The sequence below is a fragment of the Dermacentor variabilis genome, chromosome 3, assembly GCF_050947875.1.
Source record: "Dermacentor variabilis isolate Ectoservices chromosome 3, ASM5094787v1, whole genome shotgun sequence".
Classification (NCBI taxonomy): Eukaryota; Metazoa; Arthropoda; class Arachnida; order Ixodida; family Ixodidae; genus Dermacentor; species Dermacentor variabilis.
The window spans coordinates 230,143,674-230,169,251 of record NC_134570.1 but is presented as its reverse complement, the minus strand read 5'-3'; the positions used below and the strand labels follow the sequence as shown (position 1 = coordinate 230,169,251).

General features: G+C 46.9%; 1 protein-coding gene across 5 annotated transcripts in view; it reads right to left on the bottom strand.

Annotated features, from left to right (window-relative positions):
* Ube4B (Ubiquitination factor E4B) overlaps positions 1-25,578 on the bottom strand; it is a 547,587-nt gene that overhangs the window by 978 nt on the left and 521,031 nt on the right. The gene's annotated exons all lie outside the window — the stretch shown is intronic.

Below are 25,578 nucleotides of genomic sequence, written 5' to 3'. Positions count from 1 at the left end.
GGGCAAGCAAGTTTCCCAAATTGTTTTTGGGTAGACTGGGTACACTGCACCAGTGCAGTGGTGGCGTAGAGGTAGAGCATTCGCCTTGCGTGCAAGAGGACCGTGGTTCGAATCCCGGTGCCGCGTAACTTTCCACCAGATAAAAAGAAAAGAAAATCTGTGTGTTGATAAAAATTGCATTAGCAGGCCTGGAGTGCGGCCTGATCCAGGTGACCAGAGCCAGTAATGCACTCCCTCACCAAAGCAGGATTGGCCACCCTGGTGCAGTATTGGACACAACCTCCTATATGAATACAACAATCAAACCCCGGCCCTCAGTCCCCAGCAGCTGCGAAGCAACTGAGCATGGTGGCGGTCAGACCTGTGACGCAGCAGAGGGTGCTAAGAATCCCTGGATCCAGACAGGCCGCCATTGGAATCTGAACCTGGCAACGTTTAACGCTAGAATGTTATCTAGTGAGGCAAGTCTAGCAGTGCTATTGGAGGAATTAGAGGGCAGTAAATAGGATATAATGGGGCTCAGTGAAGTTAGGAGGACAAAAGAAGCATATACAGTGCTAAAAAGCGGGCATGTCCTTTGTTACTGGGGCTTAGCGGAGAAACGAGAACTAGGGGGGGCGATTCCTGATTAATAAGGATATAGCTGGTAACATACAGGAATTCTATAGAATTAACGAGAGGGTGGCAGGTCTTGTTGTGAAACTTAATAAGAGGTACAAATTGAAGATCGTACAGGTCTATGCCCCTACATCCAGTCATGATGACCAGGAAGTCGAAAGCTTCTATGGAGACGTGGAATCGGCGATGGATAAAGTAGTCAAAACAATATACACTATACTGATGGGCGACTTCAATGCCAGGGTAGGCAAGAAGCAAGCTGGAGACAAGTCAGTGGGGGAATACGGCATAGGTTCTAGGAATAGCAGGGCAGAGTTATTAGTAGAGTTTGCAGGACAGAATAATATGTGGATAGTGAATACCTTCTTCCGCAAGCGGGTCAGCTGAAAGTGTACGTGGAGGAGCTCAAATGGCGAGAGTACTACGGTGGCTGTGGAGCCGCTATAGATATCTTTCAGTATTTTTACATACGGCTCGTCTACACTCCGATTCCGTAATGCCTCCATGACTGCTGAGGTTTCGACTGAATTAAACACTTTCTCGTAAGCAATGAAAGCTATATATAAGGGTTGGTTATATTCTGCACATTTCTCTATCACCTGATTGATAGTGTGAATATGGTCTATTGTTGAGTAGCCTTTTTGGAATCCTGCCTGGTCCTTTCGTTGACCGAAGTCTAAGGTGTTCCTGATTCTATTTGCCATTACCTTAGTAAATAGTTTGTAGGCAACTGACAGTACTTCGTACTCTGCGCTAACCCTGGCATCATACACGATGTGGACGTGCTCGGCAAGGTGCGCTGCAGTGACCACAGGATGGTAAGAACTCGAATTAGCCTAGACCTGAGGAGGGAACGGAAGAAACTGGTACATAAGAAGCCAATCAATGAGTTAGCGGTAAGAGAAAAAATAGAGGAATTCCAGATCAAGCTACAGAACAGGTATTCGGCTTTAACTCAGGAAGAGGACCTTAACGTTGAAGCAATGAACGACAATCTTGTGGGCATCATTAAGGAGTGCGCAATAGAAGTCGGTGGTAACTCCGTTAGACAGGATGCCAGTAAACTATCGCAGGAGACGAAAGATCTGATCAAGAAACGCCAGTGTATGAAAGCCTCTAACCCTACAGCTAGAATAGAACTGGCAGAACTTTCGAAGTTAATCAACAAGCGTAAGACAGCTGACATAAGGAAGTATAATATGGATAGAATTGAACATGCTCTCAGGAATGGAGGAAGACTAAAAGCCGTAAAGAAAAAACTAGGAATAGGCAGAATCAGAAGCATGCGGTAAGAGACAAAGCCGGCAATATCATTACTAATTAGGATGAGATAGTTCGAGTGGTTGAGGAGTTCTATAGAGATTTATACAGTGCCAGTGGCACCCACGACGATAATGAAAGAGAGAGTAGTCTAGAGGAATTAGAAATCCCACAAGTAACGCCGGAAGAAGTAAAGAAAGCCTTGGGAGCTATGCAAAGGGGGAAGGCAGCTGGGGAGGATCAGATAACAACAGCTTTGTCGAAGGATGGTGGGCAAATTGTTCTAAAAAAACTGGCCACACTGTATACGCAATGCCTCATGACCTTGAGCGTACTCGAATCTTGGAAGAACACTAACATAATCCTAATCCATAAGAAAGGAGACGCCAAAAACTATAAAAGTTATAGATCGATCAGCTTACTGTCAGTTGCCTACAAACTATTTACTAAGGTAATGGCAAATAGAATCAGGAACACCTTAGACTTCGGTCAACCAAAGGACCAGGCAGGATTCCAAAAAGGCTACTCAACAATAGACCATATTCACACTATCAATCAGGTGATAGAGAAATGTGCAGAATATAACCAACCCTTATATATAGCTTTCATTGCTTACGAGAAAGTGTTTAATTCAGTCGAAACCTCAGCAGTCATGGAGGCATTACGGAATCGGAGTGTAGACGAGCCGTATGTAAAAATACTGAAAGATATCTATAGCGGCTCCACAGCCACCATAGTCCCCCATAATGAAAGCAACGAAATACCAATAAAGAAAGGCGTCAGGCAGGGAGATACAATCTCTCCAATGCTATTCACAGCTTGTTTACAGGAGGTATTCAGAGACTTGGATTGGGAAGAATTGGGGATAACAATTAATGGAGAATACCTTAGGAACTTGTGATTCGCTGATGATATTGCCTTGCTTAGTAATTCAGGGGACCAATTGCAATGCATGCTCACTGACCTGGAGAGACAAAGCAGAAGGGTGGCTCTAAAAATTAACCTGCAGAAAACTAAAGTAATGTTTAGCAGTCTCGGAAGAGAACAGCCGTTTACAATAGGTAGCAAGGCAATGGAAGTGGTAAGAGAATACATCTACTTAGGGCAGGTAGTGACTGCGGATCCGTTCATGAGACTGAAATAATCAGAAAAATAAGAATGGGTTGGGGTGCGTTTGGCAGGCATTCTCAGATCATGAACAGCAGGTTGCCATTATCCCTCAAGAGAAAAGTGTATAACAGCTGTGTCTTACTAATACGCACGTACGGGGCACAAACCTGGAGGCTTACGAAAAGGGTTCTACTTAAATTAAGGACGACGCAACGAGCTATGCAAAGAAGAATGATGGGTGCAACATTAATGGATAAGAAAAGAGCAGATTGGGTGAGGAAACAAACATGAGTTAATGACATTTTAGTTGAAATCAAGAAAAAGAAATGGGCATAGGCAGGACATGTAATGAGGCGGGAAGATAACCGATGGTCATTAAGGGTTACGGACAGGATTCCAAGGGAAGGGAAGCGTAGCAAGGGGCAACAGAATGTTAGGTGGGCAGATGAGATTAAGAAGCTTGCAGGGACAACATGGCCACAATTAGTACATGACCGGGGTAGTTGGAGAAGTATGGGAGAGGCCTTTGCCCTGCAGTGGGCGTAACCAGGCTGATGACGATGATGATGGGTACACTGTATGGTATCAATGCCAAGAGTGTCCTGAGAATGCACAGTCGAATTGTTTTTTGGTGTAGGACTGTACCATTCGCCCTTCAGGACCTTGAGGACCGGGAAATTCAAAGACTTCAACATGAAGACATTTTGAATGCTGCTTGGACATTGGTATGGGCAGCAACACTAGTGCCGATACTGAAAAGAAAGGGAATGTGTAGATACTTCAAGCTGACCATAAACAAGGCAGCGAATGTCAAGACATAACCAGTACAGTGTATGGGCGATATTTGGGTGAAATTGGCAGGAGGTGCTCTGTTTTTGAAGCTGGACCTACACGACACTTATCACCAAGTAGAACTGGATGATGCATCAAAAAATTATGTGATGATCAATACTTGCCGAGGGGTTTTCCAGCACAGTCGTTCGCCTTTAGGGGTGGCGTCAGAAGGGGAGATTTTTCAGCGTGAGAAAGAGAGTTCGTTGCAGAAATGTCGCAGTCTATTTTGACAATACACTGACAACTGGATTATTGGACAAGGTCCACCGCTCAAATTTGGATGCGGGACTGTTATATTTATGATAAACCAAGCAGGGGCACTCTTTTTGTCATATTTCAGTCCGAGGACTGCGTTATATGGGCTAATTAAACATAACTTTAAAATTGTAGTATGTATTGCTGTTACATAGATCATACATAGCTTGTTTTTATCCAAAAATGTGTGGTTATGGCTTCGAAGAAAAAATGAGCATAGTGTAAGATTTTTGTGACAAATGGACGTGTTTCTCCAGGGCTCCATGGCAGCGACGAAATTATAAGTTTTTTGTAGCTTGCTTCTGTTATTGATTTGCAGATTATTTTTTAGCCTTCAAATAAGAATTGAGAATGTTTCCTTTTTTTTTTTGTCTGCTCGGGTGTGTTTCGTATATATTTCGTTTTGCAGGATAATCAGAGCGTCCTTTCGCGCCACATGCTTCAACACGTGCAACCGGGTGAGACGGTAAGTCTTTATAGCCTTTAAATAGTAGCTTGGAAGTGGCAAGACTAATAGCTATTAGTGGTTTTACTGTGTATGCTTTGGTATCGGGAATATTGCTTTGGTAGGAAAGTGAGAGCGCGCCCGCTTGGTTGAACACATGCAAAAACGTGTCATACCTTAAGTCTGCGTGGCATTGCTTGCTTTTAAAATATTGGTGAGAATTACTTAGCGGCATGCTAAAGATTTAGATTCTGTGCGTATTAGTCTTTGCTAGAAGGCACGTGCTCTGCATTATTAAAGCATTATAGTATTTGCATTAGAAAAAGCCGTGCAATTGATGCATGGCCAGAAAGCCGGGAAAGCGTGCAATGTGCAGGGGGCCCCTCAGGAGATGAGGGGATGGATGAGAATGAAGAGGGAATCGGGCGAATCGGCACACACTGTGATGTCGATGCAAGGCTGAAGAAAATGGAGGCTTTCCAGGATAGGCTTGTCAAACAGGTTGAAGAGCTCAAAAATGAGCTAAATATGGAGCATGATGCACGGAAGGTAGTGGAAAAAAACTTCAAGCAGCATAGGAAAAGCTGAACAGGGCCGCCATTGTGAACAAGAATGGTCATGACAATGGAATGCAGTCCCCCAACATGACAGGAAACAGAGTGTCAGCAAACCACGTGGAATGCGAGCAAAGTGAGGAGGGGGTAGCTGGAAAGAGTGGCACCTACCTTGAGGCCACCACACACAGAACAAAAAGCAGGAGCGCAGGGGTCAATGCCCCTTGTCAAGTCAGAATCATGCGGAAAAGGACAAAGGGAAGCAAGGAGAGGTAGGAGAGAGTGAAATGGTGATTATCGCCGGCAACACAAACCTGGCTAGGTGCTCAGAAGGAATTGTGGAGATGGTGAAAGACGATAAAAGAGTGACGGTAAGGACATTTCTAGGGCAGGCACTGGGTTCTGTCATGGTGCGAGCAAAAGCAAAGCTCACGAAAATGCCCATGTGCGCAACCTTCTCGTAGTAGTAGGTGGGCTAAATGATGTCCTAAACAGGAGAGGCACAGGACTAGCCCAGCGCTTGGCGAAGAAGGCAGACGCTGCCCCTCAGGTGCAGGTTGTCGTGTGCCCGGTGCAGGAGGTGCCCGTACCTGACAGTCACGTACAAAGACTGGTAGTGGCTAATAATGATTCGATATGGAAAATGAGCTGAGAGAAAGGTTTCAAGGTTGTCGAGGTAAACAGGGAAGTGAGAAGGTGTGGTGGTTTTGAACGAGATGGGATCCGCTTCAATTACAGGGTTGGAGGAATTCATGAATGAATGTATGGTGTTTATCGGCGCAAGGACCGGGTATGGCCAAAGAGCGCCAAGCCAGTGTTGATGGGTTTGCAGTGGAGTTATGACTTCTATGAAGTTGATGTGACGTGGCTGTAAAGGGCCCTTAAAAAATGGTCACTCGAATGTGCATAAAGTCTATGTGTAAGAAGATTATGGCAATGACAAAAGACGTGTACTATGAGCATTAAGGTGCAATGCGAAATAAGATACCATATAAAAATGTATAAGGTTCTAAAATTCACTAGAGCACCACGGCCTCGTTAGAGCCCTTGAGACACAAGGGCCCAGAGGCATGTGCTATACAAAACATCTATCACAGCAGCATCCTCTGCAAGGAGGATGTGCTATGAGTTTAACGGGCTTATTACATGTAGGACGAGATCATTTACAAAGCTGAGGACTGCCTTGGTATTAAAAAGTGGTTCCTTACCAAGAAACACAGCCAGGTGTAGAGGGATGTAATAATGGTATGCAAGCGGAAAATGTTTCTTTCTCTACGTTTTGGCTTCCCGATACTCCAGGAGCACATGGAGGACGGTCAACCTCTCGCCGCATCTACCACAGGTTGGAGGTTCACTTCCTGTAAGCAGATAATTAAGGGTGCCAAATGTGTGTCCTATTCTGAGGCGACAGAATAGGACATCTGTTCGCCGAGATCTTGTTGGGGAGGGCCAGAGACCTAACTGTGGCTTTATAACGTGCAGTTTGTTATTTGTTTGCGCGACCCACGTGCACTGCCAGTGGTTTCGCAGTTTATTTCGTAGGAAAGGCCTCAGATCTGTGACGTGCACATCAGCGGTAGGGTTAACAGCTTGCGATGTGATTGACGTGGCCATCTTGTCCGCCAGAACGTTACCTTCAATTCCCCTATGGCCAGGGACCCAGCATATTATGATATTCTGGTTAGATGAGTATGCTTTACACAAGACCGAATATAGTTCTTAAATACGGGATTTTTATGTTTGCAGAGTGACATTAAGGCCATCACGACACTTGGAGAGTCAGTATAAGTCGCTGCTTTTGGAAGTTTTGATTTTCTTATACGCTTCACAGCAGAGAGTAATGCGTAGGCCTCGGCTGTAAAGATACTTGTTTCCGGATGCAGTACATCGGATTCCGAAAACGATGGGCCGACGGCTGCATAGGTTACCCCGGCATTTGACTTCGAAGCCTCTGTGTAGAACTCTGCGCAGGAGTGCTTGTACTGAAGTTCTAGGAAATGCATTCGGATTTCGGCCTCTGGAGTGTGTTTTGTAACTTTTATAAAGGATATGTCAAATTCTATCACCTGCCACTCCTAAGGAGGTAAGAGCTTGGTTAGGTGCATTAAGCGATGCTCCAGGAGCGGGACACGCATTTCATCGCTAAGCTACTTCACACGCAGCGAGAAAGGCTGTCTTATGGAGGGGCAATTGCTGAAAAGTGTAGCGGACGTCATATCGGTAACGGTATCAAAACATGGATGTTCAAGATTAGAGCACACTTTAAGGAAATATGTAAAGCTGATGTATGATCTATGCAGGTGGAGAGACCATTCATTCGATTCCGCACATAAGCTTTCAATCGGGCTTGTTCTGAAAGCGCCCGTGGCTAAGTGGATACCTAGATGGTGAACAGGGTCTAGCATCTTTAGCGCGCTCGGGGCGGCAGAGTTATATACCACGGCACCATAATCTAATCGTGACTGGATCAGGCTCTTATAGAGATTCATTAGGCACTTCCTGCCACTACCCCATGTAGTCTGGGATAGAAGTTTCATTAGGTTCATTGTTTTCAGACACTTTTCTTTAAGATGTTTAATGTGTGGGACGAAAGTGAGTCTATTGTCAAGTATAACACCTAGAAATTTGTGCTCTTTGTTTACAGGTATCTGTTGTCCACACAGTTCTAAGCAAGGATCCGGAACCAGGCCTCTCTTTCTTGTAAACAAAACACAAGAACTCTTATGAGGATTGATTTTAAATCCATTTTTCCCTGCCCACCCTGACACCTTGTTCAAACCATGCTGTGCCTGTCTCTCGCACACTGCGAGGTTACAGGATTTGAAACCTATTCGAATGTCGCCCACAAGACGGAATACAAAATGGCCGGTGGTAAGGAAGCACGAAGTGTTGTCATCTTAACAATAAAGAGTGTGCAACTGAGCACGCCTCCCTGGCATACACCAGTTTTTTGTGTAAGAGGACATGACAGCACATTGCCGACTTTTACCCGGAAGGCACGATTGGACAAGTACCTTTTTATTATGTTTAGTGTATTACCATGCATGCCCATTTCTGACAAATCTCTCAAGATTCCGTAGCGCCATGTTGTATCGTACACCTTCTCCATATCGAGGAATATCGATAAGAAAAACTGCTTGTGTACAAATGCGTCACGGATATTTCCTTCAATACGTACAAGATGGTCGGTTGTGGAGCGCCCTTCTCGGAAGCCCCACTGATAGGGATCAAGCATTTTGTTCTGTTCAAGGAAATGGATGAGTCGCCGAATTATCATTTCTTCAAATACCTTACAAATGCAACTTGTGAGGGCTATCAGGCGGTAACTTGCCACTGAGGAAGGGTCTTTCCCTTGTTTTAAAACAGGTACCACAATGGCTTCTTACCATGCGGTCGAAGGTACCCTGCGTCCCAGGTAGTGTTGAAAAGTGTAAGCAGTGTAACTTGCGTGTCATTGTGTAAGCTTTTCAGCATTTCATACATGATTCTATTACATCCCAGTGCAGAGCTCTTGCATGTGCTCAAGGCAGCTCTCAACTCTGCAATACTAAAAGGACGGTTGAACGGTTCACTTTGCAGACACTTTCTTATGAGTGGCCAGTATCCATGTTGGTAGTAAATAGGTGCTGTGTGTACAGAAACAGAAGTATTAATTACAGAGATTTCAGAGATTAGATTACAGAGCTCTTTCGAGGCCCTGTAATCGGGGTTTTGCCCTTTTTGAAGCGTTCGAGGGAGCCTCGTCACTCCTTAGGCACTTGGCGCGCCGTGGGGATAGGTGTAGTGTCCATTGCCTCTTGTGAGGCGCCGGACACATGCTCTTGCGAGCGAGAAGTTACCAGGGAGAGTGCCGCCTTGGAGGGCAAGACCCCTGCGCCCACCAGCCCGGAGGTCGATGGGGCTCCCTGGGGGATTTGGCTGCGCCGGCTGTTGCCAGCGCTGGAAGGGGCCGGGGAGGTTGGGGCAGCCTCGGCTGCGCCCACCTTCGGGGTCGATGGCCCCGTTTGCTGGGTTGGCGTAGTAGCGCCAGCTGCAGCCGCCGGGGGGGGGGGGGGGGAGGTGCGGACGGCGTCACTGCCGCCTTACTGGGTGTGGGTCGGACAGCCGCCGGTGACCGTTGTGGCACTGGCCCCTGACGCGCCACATCGGCAAAGGTTTTCTTGGGCAGGTAGGATACCCGCCTGCGTGCCTCCTTGAAACTTCTATTTTCCTTTACTTTTATTGTTACAATTTCCTTTTCTTTTTTCCAGGATGGGCACGACCACGAGTATGCGGCGTGCTCCCCGTCACCATTTACACAGTGGAGAGCATTCTCACAAGCTTCAGTGGCGTGTTCATGGGAACTGCATTTCGCACATGTTTGGCGGCCCCGGCAGCTCTGCGAACTGTGGCCAAAATGTTGGCATTTGAAATATCTTAGGGGATTTGGCACATATGGTCTGACACGGAGCTTGATGTACCTGGCCTCTACAGACTCAGGCAGAATACTTGAACCGAATGTGAGTATTAGGCGCTTCGTTTGAATTTTTGTACCATCCCTTCTCATCTTAATTCTTCTGACATTGACAACATTCTGCTCCCTGAAGCCCTCCAAGAGCTCAGCCTCTGTTAGCTGGAGCAAATCATCGTCTGAGACAATGCCGCGGGTGGTGTTCAGAGTGCGGTGTAGAGTTATTGTCAACGAAACATTGCCAAATGACACTAGACTAGGCAATTTTTCATATTGTTTCTGATCATGCAGCTCTAAGAGGAGATCACCACTTGCCATCCTTGATACCTTGTAGCCTGGACCAAAGACATCAGTTAGGGACTTGGAAACTAGAAAAGGGGAGATATTTCGTACTTGCTTATCAGATTTTTTAGAGTGGATAACATGATATCGCGGAATGTACAGGCTTTGACGTCCAAAGAACTGGAACACATCTTCGGTGCGTCCTCTTTTTTGAGGGCGATCAGGAAGTGGAGGAAAGGAACTTGTCATACAAAAATGTAGTTTTTGGCACTAACGCCAGCCACCCACCGTGGAGCCCTACGAGGAGACGCCACAGGAGCTGTAAAACAGTTTCTGCAATACCAGCTGTACGTCATCACTATAACCAAATATGAAATAACCTAGGTTGGCTATTCACACAAGGTTAACCCTTGCTGCCTGGAAACTTGGAAGTAAAGGGAAGCTAGGAGAAGACAGGAAAGATGGACAGCTAGAAAAAGACGAAGGTTGGAGGGAGAGAGAGACAGCAAAAGGCAACTACCGATTTCCCCCGGGGTGGGTCAGTCCGGGGGGTGCCGTCTACGTAAGCCAGGCCAAAGGGGTGTGTTGCCGCCGCCGAGCGGCCGTAAAGGTCCAAACACTCGGAATTGGCTCAACCCCCAAGATCCCCTTTTCCCCGGACACGGCTAAGCCGCGCATGGTTAGACGTGGGAGAGTCCAACCCTCATGTGCTCGGGTACGTGGTGTCGCAACACACCAAATGCCTGCTGACGCAGACGCCCCTGTGGGGACGGTTGGAGGAGAAGTAGGCTGGCTACTTGCTGGGCACACTGTTGCTTCTTTAGGTGGCCCGTGGGCACTCAGGAGGCCAGATTAGGTAGCAATGAAGAAGGTCCCCTAGAAGAACTTCAGAGTAGCATCGCCGTCAATAACAAAAAAAGGAGGAAGGGAAAGAGAGCTCGCCATGCAATAGGCTACATCAACATGGAGGGCGGCAGGAGAAAGGAAAAGTGGGCAGAGACTGAGGAGCAGTTAAATAGAGAACAAATAGGGGTGTATGCAGTTGCAGAAATGCACCTTAGAGACTCGGAAGAGCCACCAGTGATAGAGAATTATGTTTGGGAAGGGTGCAACAGAACTAAGTCGGAAATAAAGGGAGGAGGAGTCGGAATGCTCATCCATCAGGGAGCCAAATGGAAATGAGTAAATTTAAAATGTCAAGAGTATCTTTGGTTATCAGGTACAATGAGCGGGAAAAAAAACTTGGCTGGGCGTAACATATTTGTGAACTGGAAATTATTGCATAGAGAAGAATCAAGACTTAGTAAAATGCATAAGTGCTGATATCGAGGGTTTCGACAATTATGCTGAAATTATCCTATTAGGTGACATGAATGCCCAGATACAGGATCTAGATGGCTATATCGACAACAACGGGAAGTCAATGCTAGATCTTTGTGAGCGACATAACTTCGTTATCGTGAATACTGAGCCTAAGTGTGAAGGGCAGATCATGTGGCAAGTCAGAAACCAGCCATCGACCATTTATTACTGTCTGATGACAGAAGGAATTCTTGATAAGTTGAGAGAAATGGTCATTGACGAGGAAGGGTATAGCAGCATAGGGAGTGACCATAAACATATCACTGCATAAACGTAAGTGATTTGCAACGTCTGGCTAATATCTGTGGATTGGAAGGCGACAATTTAGGTTTGAAATTTAGCGTTAGAAAATTAGGTGTTATGGTATTCAATGAAAACAGTGAACAGACAGTGGCAATACAGGGCACGGAAATACCTCGGGTAAAAGAATATAAATACCTTGGTATATGGATAAACGAAGGCTATAAGGATATTATATATATATTGTGATGAAGAAGATCGGCAGGCTGAAAAGCCCCTTTGCCATCGCGTGGCACGTACCCAGTTCGTTCGCTGGCTGCACCCTACCTGCTGGTGCTGAGTTTGTCGCTGCTACTGCTGCTCTACGAGCCAAATAAACCCCCTTTAGAATTGGTGGAGCTGCGGGGTACAACCAGAATTCTGGAACTTCGTCATCGGATACTGCAGCCCGTCTTCATAATGGCGGAAGAAGGACCACCACAACCCCAACCCGCTGCGCCGGTGACTACCGTGGTCTGCCCCGGCCCGTTGCGGCAATGCGACCCACCCATCTTCAGTGGTACTGAAGACCATGACGTAGAAGACTGGCTCGCTGACTACGACCGGGTGAGCATCTACAACCACTGGGACGACACCAAAAAACTTAATTACGTGTCGTTTTATTTGAGCGTTGTCGCCAGCGTATGGCACCGCAACCACAAACGTGATCTGACGACGTGGACAGCCTTCAAGACTAGCATGACAGAGGTATTTGGGTGCCCCGCGGTTCGCAAGCTTCGCGCCGAGCAACGTTTGCGTGGCCGTGCGCAACAGTGCGGGGAGACATTTACCAGCTATATAGAAGATGTTGTCGACCTCTGCAACCGCGTTGACGCCGCAATGGCTGATGCCGAGAAGATCCGCCACATTTTAAAAGGCATTGAAGAAGACGCCTTCCAGATGCTGTTGGCGAAAAATCCCTCGACAGTCTCTGAACTCATCAGTCTGTGTCAGAGCTTCGACGAACTGCGCAAACAATGCGTAGCCACCCGCCAATCTACACCTCAGGCCACTTCAATGTCGAGCTTGGCTGCTGCCCCGGATAACACTTCGCTGCTGCTACAGATCAAGGAGTCCGTCCGTGAAGAGGTGGCTCGTCAGCTTTCCTTGATTCCACTTGCACACGGCCAGCAGAGTACTCCGTTGGCGCCCGCTCTCCAATCTTTCATCAAGGAGCAGGTAGCCGACCACATTTTGCCTTCTCTTCAGCAGGCTTAGACGGCCGCTCCCCTGACGTACGCCGAAGTCGCGATGTGGCCTGCACCAGAGACCTACGGCCCCCTTCGCCCACCTTCGCGCCCACCTGTATCCCCTCCAGTCCATCCACTGGTGCACTATACATGACCTCAAGACCATTGGCGCACGAAAGAGAAAGACAACCGTCCGATTTGTTTTTATTGTGGCCGTGCTGGACACGTGGCACGTCACTATCGCCTGCTTACACCGAACGTCCCGAACAATGTGCGTCCGTATGCGCCACGTTTCCAACAACGCCGCACCTATTCGGACGCCTTTGAATCTCCTTCTGCCGTCGACACCGCATTCTCCGCCGCTCGCCATTCACCTTCTCCTCGCTGCCGCTCGCTTTCCCCCATGCACCGGTGGTGGAGCCCTTTGAGCCAGGAAAACTAAATATCGCAGTTCAGGAGGCGAGAAATGCGGTGCCAGCGAAATGTATAAGGCCTCACACTTCCCCGAATACGTTATTGAACTCGCAATAGAAGGAACATTGACGCTAGCACTTGTTGACACCGGCGCTGCACTTTCAGCGATAGATGCCCGTATTGGCCGCAAGATAGGAAAACTGACGACACCCCTTTCTGGACTGTCTCTTCAAATTCCCAATACGCAGCACGTCGAGCCATCCGGCGCCTGCAATGCTCGTGTCATAATTCAGGAGGTCCTCTATATCACAGAATTCATTGTGTTGCCATCATGTTCACACGACGTCATATTAGGTTGGGACTTTCTCTCCACACATCATGCGATCATTGACTGCGCCTGCGCTGAAATCGAGCTGTTTCAGTTTTCGACCAATATTATTGCTGACCATAAGGACCATTGTCGCAAAATTGCTGTTTCAGAAGACACCGTTATACGTGCCTGGTCTTCCACTCTTGTCAGTATCTCTTGCGAATCTGTAGATGACGGCACAGTACTCTTCGCTCTGTCCGAACTCTTAAGTTTGTCGCCGTTCACTACCACTGCCGTTCGCCGTCCTTGAGTTCAAAGCTGGCGCCTCTCTCATGTGCGTCTCAAAGCCATTGGCTGAACCAATTACTTTACGCCGCCATGAAAGCCTTGGCAGAGCAGAGCCACTGACCTCATCTTCAATATTTGACACGATGGACGACTCCACTTATTTTGCTGCTCTCGAGGAATCGCCTCCTCAGTCACTGCTGCATTCTTTTATGCCAGCTATTGCCAGTGACCTTACGACAACGCAGCGCGACAAATTTCTTCACTTGCTTCTCTTCGTCTTTTGACTGCCAAGCAACATCACTCGGCCGCACAACGACTCTTTCGCACACTATTGACACTGGGAGCCATGCACCAATTCAACAGCGTCCCTACCGAGTATCGGCGACTGAAAGACGCGTTATCAATGACCAGATGAACGATATGCTCAATCGCGGTGTCATCCAGCCTTTTAGTAGTCCTCGGGCATCACCAGTCGTCCTAGTTAAAAAGAAAGACGGCACCATACGATTTTACGTCGATTATCGAAGGCTTAACAAGATTACCCGAAAGGATGTATACCCGTTGCCATGTATTGACGACGCACTTGACTGTTTGCAAGGAGCAGAGTTTTTTTCCTCCTTAGATCTCCGCTCTGGCAACTGGCAGGTGCCCATGGCTGACGCTGACTGTTCGAAAACCGCGTTTGTAACACCACACGGCTCGTATGAATTCACTGTAATGCCGTTCGGTCTGTGCAATGCGCCTGCCACCTTCGAACGCATGATGGACGGCATCCTACGCGGCCTGAAGTGGCATACTTGCCTCTGCTACCTCGACGACATTGTCGTCTTTTCTCCTGATTTTCCGACCCATCTTCGGCATTTACATCAAGTTTTGTCCTGTCTCCGGAATGCTGGTCTCCAGCTTAAATTAAAGAAGTGCTGATTTGCAGCTCGAAAACTGACTATATTAGGCCATGTTGTCTCCAAAGAAGGCATTCTTCCTGATCCCGCTAAACTTCGCGCCGTATCCGAATTTCCGAAGCCCACTAACTTGAAAGCACTACGCAGCTTTATTGGCCTATGCTCTTATTTTCGACATTTCGTTCGCAATTTCGCTACTGTGATCGCACCACTAAACCAACTTCTCCAAGGCGACAATGAACTTTGTGCTTGGTCGGAAGCCTCTGATGATGCCTTTATGATTCTTCGTCACCTACTCACGTCTCCGCCAATCTTACGCCATTTTGATCCAAGCGCACCTACAGAACTTCACACTGACGCCAGTGGTGTCAGCCTTGGCGCCGTGCTTGCACAACGCAAGAACACTAATGCCGAATATGTAGTCGCCTATGCCAGTCGTGCCCTCTCGAAACCTGAGGCCAATTACTCAGTAACAGAAAAAGAGTGCCTGGCTATCGTATGGGTTCTTCAAAAATTTCGTCCATATCTCTACGGTCGACGCTTTGACTTGGTGACGGATCATCACGCTCTTTGCTGGTTGTCCTACCTAAAAGATCCATCGGGCCGCCTCGCTCGGTGGGCCCTCCGAATCCAGGAATATGATATCCAGGTCGTCTATCGCTCTGGCCGCAAACACGCTGACGCCGATGCTCTCTCGCGCTCCCCAGTTACTTCAGACAGCAGCCCTTCTACCGACAGACATGACATCTCACCCCTTGACATCCTGGACATGGCATCGGAGCAACGAAAAGAGCCATGGATCGTCATCATATTCGACTTTTTGTCCAATCCTCCGGCAACTTCGGCACCTCGAGCGTTACGCCAACAGGCGCAGCATTTCACAATCCGGGACGGACTTTTATACCGCCGCAACTACCACAATGACGGCCGCAAATGGCTGTTAGCAGTGCCTCGCCACCTACGACAAGAGTTCTGCTCCGCTTTTCATTCTGAGCCGCAGTGTGGTCACGGCAGAGTGTCAAAAACTTACACACGGCTTCGCCTACAATATTATTGGCGAGGGATGTACACCTTCGTCCACAAATATGTACGCTCCTGCATTGCCTGCCAGTGACGCAAATGTGTCCCACATCTCTCCACCGCACCTCTCCAACCACTTGCCTGCCCAGCTCAGCCATTTGACCGTGTCAGCATTGATATATACGGGCCTCTTCCATCTACTGGTGCTGGCAACTGATGGATTGTTGTCGCCGTAGATCATTTGAAATGGTATGCTGAAACCGCCGCCTTTCCTGCCGCATCAGCAAAAGGCATTACCTCGTTCTTTCTAAACAACTTCGTTCTCCGCCATGGCGCACCTCGTGAACTGTTGAGCGATCGGGGACGTGTATTCCTCTCGGATGTCCTGCAGTCACTCCTATCTGAATGCCAAATTATTCCCCGCACTACTACTGCTTATCATCCACAGACCAATGGCTTAACGGAACGATTCAACGAAACTCTTGGTGACGTGCTATAAATGTATGTTGCATCTGACCACTCCAACTGGGACCTTGCACTTCCGTTCGTCACTTATGCATATAACACTGCCTCTCAAGCCACTACCGGATTCTCACCATTCTTTCTGCTTTATGGCCGCCATCCCTCCAGCACCATTGATACGGTTCTCCCGTACTGGCCGGACCCTGCTGAATGCTCAGCTGTTTCTGCGGTTGCTCATCACGCTGAGAAATGCCAACAACTGGCCCATTCTTTGACGTCTGCTCAACAGTGCCGCCAAAAAGAACGCCATGACCTCAATCCTCCCCCTCACCCCTTCCCCGTCGATTCACTCGTGTGGCTTTGGGTCCCGCCTGTTGCTGCTCCTGGCCTTTCGTCCAAGCTCCTCCCGAAGTACCACGGGCCCTACCGCGTGGTGGTACAAACATCACCAGTGAACTATGTGGTCGAACCTGTATCGCCATCTTCCGATCTGTGTCATTGGGGGCGAGAGACTGTGCACATTGACCGGCTGAAGGCTGAAGCAGTATTACAATCCGCCCACCTCTTCCTAGGTCGCCAGGATGGCTACTCTTCATTTCCGGGGGTGATTGTGACGAAGAAGATCGGCAGGCTGAAAAGCCCCGTTGCCATCGCGTGGCACGTACCCAGTTCGTTCGCTGGCTGCGCCCTACCTGCTGGTGCTGAGATTGTCGCTGCTGCTGCTCTACGAGCCGACTAAACCTCCTTTACAATATATATATATATGGACACAGGAAAAACAATAACAGTAAAGGGGAAGAGAAATGCAGCCATAATGAAGCACAGAGCGCTATGGGGATACAATAGGTACGAGGTGCTCCGAGATGTGTGTAAAGGCGTTAATGGTTCCAGGACTTACATTTGGAGATGCGGTTGTTTGCTTGAAAGACTCAATGGCAACCAAAGGTCAGTGGCATGCCTCAGGTTGGACGCTCATGGGAAGACTACAAATGAAGCTGTGCACAGTGATGTAGGCTGATGATGATGAGTGATATGGGCTGGACAAGCTTTGAAGTGACAGAAGCTGACAGTAAAATTGATTATGAAGAGCAACTGAGGAATATAGAAGAAATTAAATGGACTGGGAGAGTTTTCAGTTATTTGTACAGGAAAAACATTGATTCACAGTGGAGCAAAAGAATTAGGAAGCTTACCAGCAAGTATGCAGCCTGTAGGGTGAGCAACACAGCAACAAAAAGTGTCAAGCGGAAAATCAGAGAGGCTGAAATAATCTCATGGGTGGCGGCAATGGGAAGGAAACCTGCCACTGGTAACTACTTGAGAGAAAAAAGAAAATCAGGAAAGAAACAATTTATGATTACTTAAAGGGAAGCTCATTACTTATCGAAGTGAGATCAGGATGCCTTAGGACACGCACCTATAGAGCGAGATATAACAAGGTAGAAGAAGCATGTGCTTGCTGCAGTAAATCCAGGGAAATTATGGAGCATGTTTTATTAGAATGTGAAGATATCTGACCAGCGGTCTATTTAGGCATCTCTGGCCTTTTTGAAGCCTTTGGGTTCAGTGAGAGCAGGGGGAAAGCAAGCATGTCCGCAGTAGAGATCAGTAAGAGGCGATTGGAGGATTGGCGGAAGAAAAATAGGGAAATGACAAAAAACGAAGGTGTGTAAAAACAAAGTTCACAATAGGGGTTCAGTAAGTTTGGTTATGGGAATTCATCGTGGGATATTTTCCCTTTTCTTTTTTTATTCTTTTTAACATAAGTGGGACTTTAGGCCATATAACAACAAGAGCTTCATGGGTCAACCCACTGCCCCGTTCTGAAAGGGACACTCATACCATCCATTTATCCATCCTAATAATTGTGCTGCAGCCGGCCTAGTTAGTCAGTCAGGCGACTGCACTTATCAGCTCGACATTCGTAGGTCGTTTTTGGATGTGACAATCGGTGACGAGGACGAACTGATGGCATAATGTTGTGGTGCTTGGTGTGGCAAGCACGCACCATTAGTCCCTACAGTTGCCCAATCCACCCATCCATTCCACCAATGTCTGCCTGCGTGCTGACTGGTGTGGATGCCTGCAAGGCGGATCATGCCACAAAATTTGATGTACACTAAATCAGCAGGGGCGGATAGCATGTGCACTCGGTCTGTTGACAGCTGGCAACAATTCATCGGAGAAAAGGTGCTCAAGGCTGGCAATTATCTTTAACAGCAGACAACACGGCACATTTTTCTAGACTTGAGTTCCAGTTTCTGCATGACTGTGAAAACATGACTCTAGGCTGTCACATCCCGTTCTGCAGCCGCATATGTGTTGCATTGGTGTGGTCATCATTGTTCGAAGCAATGCACAGTCATCTTATCTGCGCAACCTTTTAAAAATGTGGTCCAATCGCATCATGTTGCAATATGGGACGTATTCTCGGAGGATCACTTTCAGGGTGCGCTACATTGGCTGGTTGAGCAAAACCTCTCGAATAATTCTATGTGTCACATTTTACGCCAAGCAGAATTGATAGTATCACTGAAATTAATTTGTCCTAGAATCCCCATATATCGCTATCTATACTCAGTTGTTTTCGGCGTGATGGCGCAGTTTCTGTAGTGCTAGTGACAGCTTGTAAGAACACGCATGTCGTGAAATACAGCTCCGTAGGTCGACAAGTCACCCCTTTTTGCCACTGAGCATACATGTGAGGCTTCCTGAGCAGCTTGCTGATTTGCTTGCATTTGTTTGTTCATTATTTTTTTTACTCAGCCAATTTCAAGAGTGTGGTTTGTTAACACTTTGATGCACGAGATGCCTTTTCCTCTTTATGTACATAGGTAGCAGCACCAAAGAGTAACCTCAGCATTCAGAAATGCATCTCAACATGAAGCCCACGCTTGACTTGATTTTAATGACGCTTGATGTAAGCGTGCCCAAGATGCTTACTAAGTTTCCTTTGGCACGTTCACAACTGACGTCAGTTAGATCAAGTCGAACATAGGCTTCAAGTTAAGATGCATTTCTGAATGCAGGGATAAGTGTGGCATAAAACATGCCTTTTAAAAATTTAATGCTTGCTGCTTGTAAGCTTTCCAAACAAAATAAAACTTCAACTGAAGCAGAAAACAGAAGATGTGCTCAGCCATGCATGAACATTCTTAACCTGTGTAAAAATGCTCTGCATGAGCGGATAACATTATGCAGCAAGGAAGTGAAGTTTAAGCAGTGTGAGTGCACAATTCATTATTACTGCCATAAAATCAATATGCACATATAATGGTCACCTTATGCAGATGTATACTCATCAGATGTTTTCAAGGAGGATATTTATATGAAAGCAAATAATAACTTATATTGCTGATAAGAAAACTTATTTCGAGTGAAATAAAATAATTACATTGTTTCTTGCCAGCCTGGGTGGATAATATGTTGCCCCTTTACTACTTATACATATCTAATTCAGCATTTATATAATGTACAACGAATTACCAAAGTGCACAGAAATTAAGCAGCGCCATGGCAGGCATGCTCCCTCTCTCAGCCACGGCAGCAAACAAGAATGGCCAACTTGACATCGTCAGCAGCATACATGCATGTTCTATTCTGATTCTATTTCCCTATATGAAAAATAAGCTTGCACAGGATGCACATGATCAGTGAACTATGTACAGGTTATTTGAGTGAGTTTGGCATGGGCTGCATCTTCTTTATGTACTAACAACCTAGCTAGCTAATGCAGAATCATATACAGTCGAACCCACTTATAACGATACTGGTTTTAACAACATATCGGTTATAACAACGAGAAGCTGCTGCCCCGTCAACTTTTGTATGTTTTGCATAGTGAAATAGCCCGCTTATTATAATGTCCCGATGACACATTATCGGTTATAATGATGAAGTCTGGCTGCTTGGTGTCCGAGCCGAAAGGTAGTGAAATATGAAATCTTTGAAAAGAAAAAAGAAAACGAGAAATTCGAGCCGCTGCACGATGGTTCGCTGCTCAAACGGCCGCTGCGCACTTATTTTCCAGCTTTCTCTGCGCGCCTCTCTCCCGTTGCCCTTCCACCCCCTCTGAACACGAATGGGCTGCGCTCATATCTCTACGCCGCGCCACCCTCCGAAACATGAATGGACTGCGCCAACTGTGGTGCTCGCATCTTGTTGGTCGCTGGCTCCTCATTCAGTGCAGTTCTGCAAACAGTGTAATCGCCTGTGTTCACATTTGTTAGTTGCGTCTAAATTGTTCATGGCCTCATGGTTTCTCAGCCTCTTTTGACTTGGTGCTGAAACAGAAGATGACTGAGCCACCCGCTGATAAGAAAGCGCACAGCTATAGATTTGGAAAGTAAGTGCTTCTAATTGATGAGGCGATGGTCACGAACGTGCTTGCATCTGATAGCGACGACGGCAGTGATGGCGCGGTAGAGCAGGCTGCGTTGTCCTCAAAAGAAGCTTGGCAGATGATTCAGTCCCTCCGGGGCTTCGTTTTGGCGAGGAACTGCTGCTGCACTACGTGGAGCACCTAGATACCTTGGAGAAGGATGTCGGAAAGGCTGATAGACAAAGTGTTTTCTCGTGCAATGCAGTGCAACATACGTGGCAAGACGCTTGTGGCGATCTTGCCTCAGCATTTCTTCTGGGTTTCTCAAGCTGACAGGCTGCCATGGCAACCTCCTCGCATTTTTTAAAAGGCCCCTTTGGGGCCCACCAAAACGCTGCCTCGGCGGTGCTCGCATATCGCTTGCCACCCTTGACCCCTCTTTGCAGTTATAGCAGTGCTATTCTTTAACACTGACAGCCGCGGCTTGTTACACGTGATCGGAGTGCCCAATTAAACGAGTGAGCACAATCAGCAGCTGGATGGAGGAAGGTGTTTGGGATATAGTGGGGAGGGGCACTGGCCTCCCCACCATTACAGTTTGCTAAGATCAGCTCTGCGATACCCCCATTTTGATTTTTCCATGCAACCCGGTTTTAACAATTATCGGTTATAACAATAGAATTTTCGCGGCATTTGAATATTGTTATAACTGGGTTCGACTGTATCAAGAAAATGTAAAAGTGAGTAAACATTTCTTGCCATTTTTTATTTTCATTACAAACCAATGGCTAGTTCCTTGGGTTCAGGTTTGTGACTAATGCACAATGTGTTCTGGGTAAAATTGCAACATTGGTGTCCTCTATTATGTAGTCACTACTCGAGTAGCCAAATAAATGGCCCCCCATGAGCACTATCAAAGAGAGCACTGCATTTACATGAACTATTCAAATCTGCACATCACAAATAACCTTTTATTCCTTTACCACATTGTACAGACTTTATTACAGCAGTGTATGTGTGGAGTGAACTAACCTGACAAATCAAAGCTGTAGTAATTCAGTACACTGAAACTAACTTTGCATGCGGCTTAGATAATACTGACACGTGCACTTGTTTGTCTTTATCGGATGACCACGTTCCACCGCCTAACAAATGTTATCGCACAGCACAGGATGCATCTGCATGTATCTGTTATCGTTTATCTGTTAAGTTTCTGTTATCGATGGTTCTATTCGCTGTTTGTTGTCACTGAACCTTTTGTCATCTGATTTCATGTATGCGCGACGAGAATGGTGTAGAACTTTCTGGAAGACCTGCGGGCATCAGCGATTATTCTGGAATGTATAAAAGCGAACGCGCTTAATCCGCCGATCAGATTTTCGCCGATCAGATTTCCGCCGATCGCCGACTGTGTTTGCCACTATCATTGTGCTTCATGTGTAGCCTGTTTTTGTGGGCACAAGTTCGCCCAATAAAAGTTAGTTTCATCATTCATAGTATTGATACCGTGTTCTTTACCATCACTAGTATGTGGCAAGAAAATTCTCCTACATATGGGTCAGCTTAGTATCAGCTGCTTTCTTTGCTACTTGTTCAGTGTTACGCCTGAACTACACGATGCCATCAGGCACTGCTTTATTCTGGCAGGCACACTAGAACCGCTTGGCTATAAACAAACATCCCTTTCCATTGCGCTTAAATGAAGGCGGCGCATATTTGCTGTCAGAATATGTTTATAAGCATAACTGCCTAGCACTCAGAAATGCCCTCAAAATGGAAGGGTTCATGCTCAGTTTTGTTGGTGTGACATTTTACTTTATAGTGGCAAGGCCGCAACGAACAGGAAAGACACAAAACAAGCATACTTGCATTGTGACCACACAGGCACAAGGCAGGTAGTTTTCTGTGGATTTCTATGTTTTTTAGCAATAGAGATGTGAAGAAATCTGTAAATTCAGAACTATTTTAAGTAAACTGAGACACTATAAAAAGCAAAATAATACCCGGGTGTAGACATTTTTTTTTGTCACATCAGCTCTTTGTGCTACAGGTCACACACACACACACACACACACACACACAGTCGCCGACTGATTTTTCGGACATGCTCGGTTATTCGGTCTGCTTTGCAGCACCGCCATTCTCCCCATAGACCATAATGTATAACAACTTCCGAAGGTTCGGACACCTTGCAACCTCTTGTCTGATTTTTGGGCACTCCTTGAGCCAACTCGATTAAGAGTACCATGCACCGACTCTGACCGGTTCATGGTTCGACCTGCTGAACACCATTTTTGTTTTGAACGGAGCCTCCTTGCTGCCCCACGAAGTGGCACTACTGCAAATCCCCGCTCATCATCATTGTTTCTGCCTGGTCCAATAGAGTGGCTACCGCAGTTCCCGTCTCAGCTTAGTAAGCCATGCCAAGGCAATCCAGCAGCTGATCTGCTTCTTCGTGCACGATGCTGCGAGTAGGCCACGTTTTTCGTTTGTGCGACTGGTGTCGGCGTGACGGCATGGTGGTGTTTGCTTTGTGTGCTGTGTCGAAGTTGCAGTGATCCAACGCGGCATACGGAAACATCGCGTCAAGTGTCTAATGGCATCGACAGTGCCCGCGCAGTCTGCCCTAGGGAATGCCGGCAAGCAGGTGCGGGAGGCCTAGGATTTGTCGCCTTCTGATGTGCTCCCTACTGACGCCACAAAACTTTCTGCCGAGACCTGTGCAGTGGTTGCATTGCGATTCCAGACACCGTCTCATTTGACAGTTTCACAGGTGCGGTACTGACATGCACGGAACTCGACGATGGCGAGATCATTCGTCAAGTTTCTGCTGCGGCAGAGTTCTGACTGGTGTGGTTTAAGTTTGTTGCCAGCTTTGCGGGTCAATGTTGCCAGACTGCCTGCCAAATTTGACAAGGAAGAACACCGTCAAATGTAGCGAATGCAACGACGCCGTTTCCGAAGCGCACAGAGTTACCAGATCCCACGTGCACAGGCTCCCAGCTCCCGACCGTACCGGAATGTCCTTTTTCCTTCCAGGTAGGTGATCACAAAATCAACTTTAATCACTATGTCACACTTTATGAGACCGAGAAAGACAAACTTCTCCGAGTTGTGCCCATGCTGAGCAGGGCACATGTGGCTTCTGATAACCTTCGTAAAATAAGCGTGAAACTCGCTACCCAGGTACGGTTCATTTGTCAGTGAATGAATCATGTTTGTTTCGTTGAAAATTTCAACAGACGTGTTTTTAACAGTTGTTCAGCAGATCAACATCAATTGGAAATTCGAACGTACAGGGAAGCGAAGGTACCTGGCATGGAAAACTCTGAAGGCACCGAGGCATTCACTAAAGCCCTCAACAATATATTTGATGCATTGAATGTCCAGTTGCCTTCACGGGGCATTCGGCCCGGCTCCAAAGATATACAGGCAATATACCACCAAAATTAGTTTGGAAGGAAATTTTTTGCTATTCATCTCAGTTCAGTTGCTGTCCCTGCCAAAACATTTGATAATCTCCTTGTTTTCTCTGATCTCTTCTAGATCATCGAACAGTTTTTTGAGCTGCTCAACACCACCGAAAGAAATGCTGCCGAGAAGGGGTTGCAACTTTTTGCATCACAGCTGACTACTGAATCACTGTGGGTAACACTTTTGTCAATACTTGACATTGTTCAATACCTGTTAGGCCAAGGTGCCCACTATGTCTTGACAGCCAAGCTCAATCAGGATCCTTTGGAGGTGAGGCCATCAGTGCAGTTTCGTTTCTTTATTTTAAGGCAATATGGCGCTCATTAAAACTCATCAGTCCCTTTTATAATTTTCAGCGCCCCTTCGGATTGGTGCGCTCATTTGCAGGCGACGAGTCACATCCGACAGTCGTGAATTTCACACAAATATTCTGACTGCTTAGTCTGTACACACCTATAAAGACCGGTCTTCGTGGAAGTGTGGAGGGTGCACCGAGTGCTGTGCTTGTAGGTGTTCAAGACACACTGAAGAAATCGAGAGAAGCACACCGCTGTAAGCAAGCACACCTGCATGACCTGATTGAATCCAGAATTCTTGAGTTAACCTCTGAACCTAATGACTTGCCCCAGCACAGTGGCAGTGACCACATTTACTCCAAGGGAGAAGTAGATGAAAGCATCTCCTACTACTTTTCGGGCTACGTGGTGCATAAATTCAGCAAGAGTACAACATGCCCTTCCTGCATAGAGGATATCAGCTCTCCAGTGCCAGTTGTTGGCAGTCACTCATACCTCATGGTGTACAGGAGCTTTAAGCAAGGCTGCCTAAAGCACCCTACCAAAAAGATGTTAGAGTTTACAAATATTGTAAAAAGAGCAGTTTCAATTTCATCGAAAGAAGGCCCACTTTCCGCGGATATGTTTTGGGAGGTGTTAGACGAGTTGGAATTGAGAAACCTTGAGCGGCTTGGATGTTCAGAGCATATGGCCTCTTTTACATGCCAGGTGCTGAATTCTGTCATAGTTACACGCATGCACTTCTACACGAGAGATGTGAATCACCGGCTGGAAAGCAGAGAAAAAGTCACCATTGCAAATAAAAAAGCTCGTCTTCTGTAGGCATTCCTTCCGTGTTTCGTACCAGGTGTGTCTGCATTTAGTGTTTGTGTGCACTTAAATAAATGCTCAAAGTGAACGAGAAAAACCCTGCTCTCTGTGCTGTGCTTTGTACGTCGGTAACAGAGCGAGGAATTTCGTGACTGTTCTAGAAACAGAACAGAACATGGCTATTTTAAATCGTCCTTTATGGTTCGTGAACTATTCACAAGAACTATTGATAGCGTTATGCCAACAGGCACTAAACTATCCAGGATAAACATCGCGAATATGATGCGATAAATAAAGCGCGAAGCAAGTAAACGATCGCAGTTTTTCGCGATCTTGTTTCCAGCCTGCTCTTTATCTCACCCTTACTGCTCAGGCCAAACAGTTCTTTAACCATGAGACTGAATTCAGTTTCTACGTGACAACTAAAAAAAGGCCAACTAATTTGAATTCTGCGCATTCGTTCGCGATGTTATAGCAGATGAGATCCGGCGGAGAAGGCTACTGCAGCCGCTGCCGAGCGCGAGCTCTCCCGGCCGACAGTGACAGCAGCGCCGCATGGCGAGTGGAAACGGAAGGGGGCCACTTTCTCGTACGCAGCTCGGTGGGAGCTTGCAAACTGAAAGAGATCTAAAAACGTTGAGT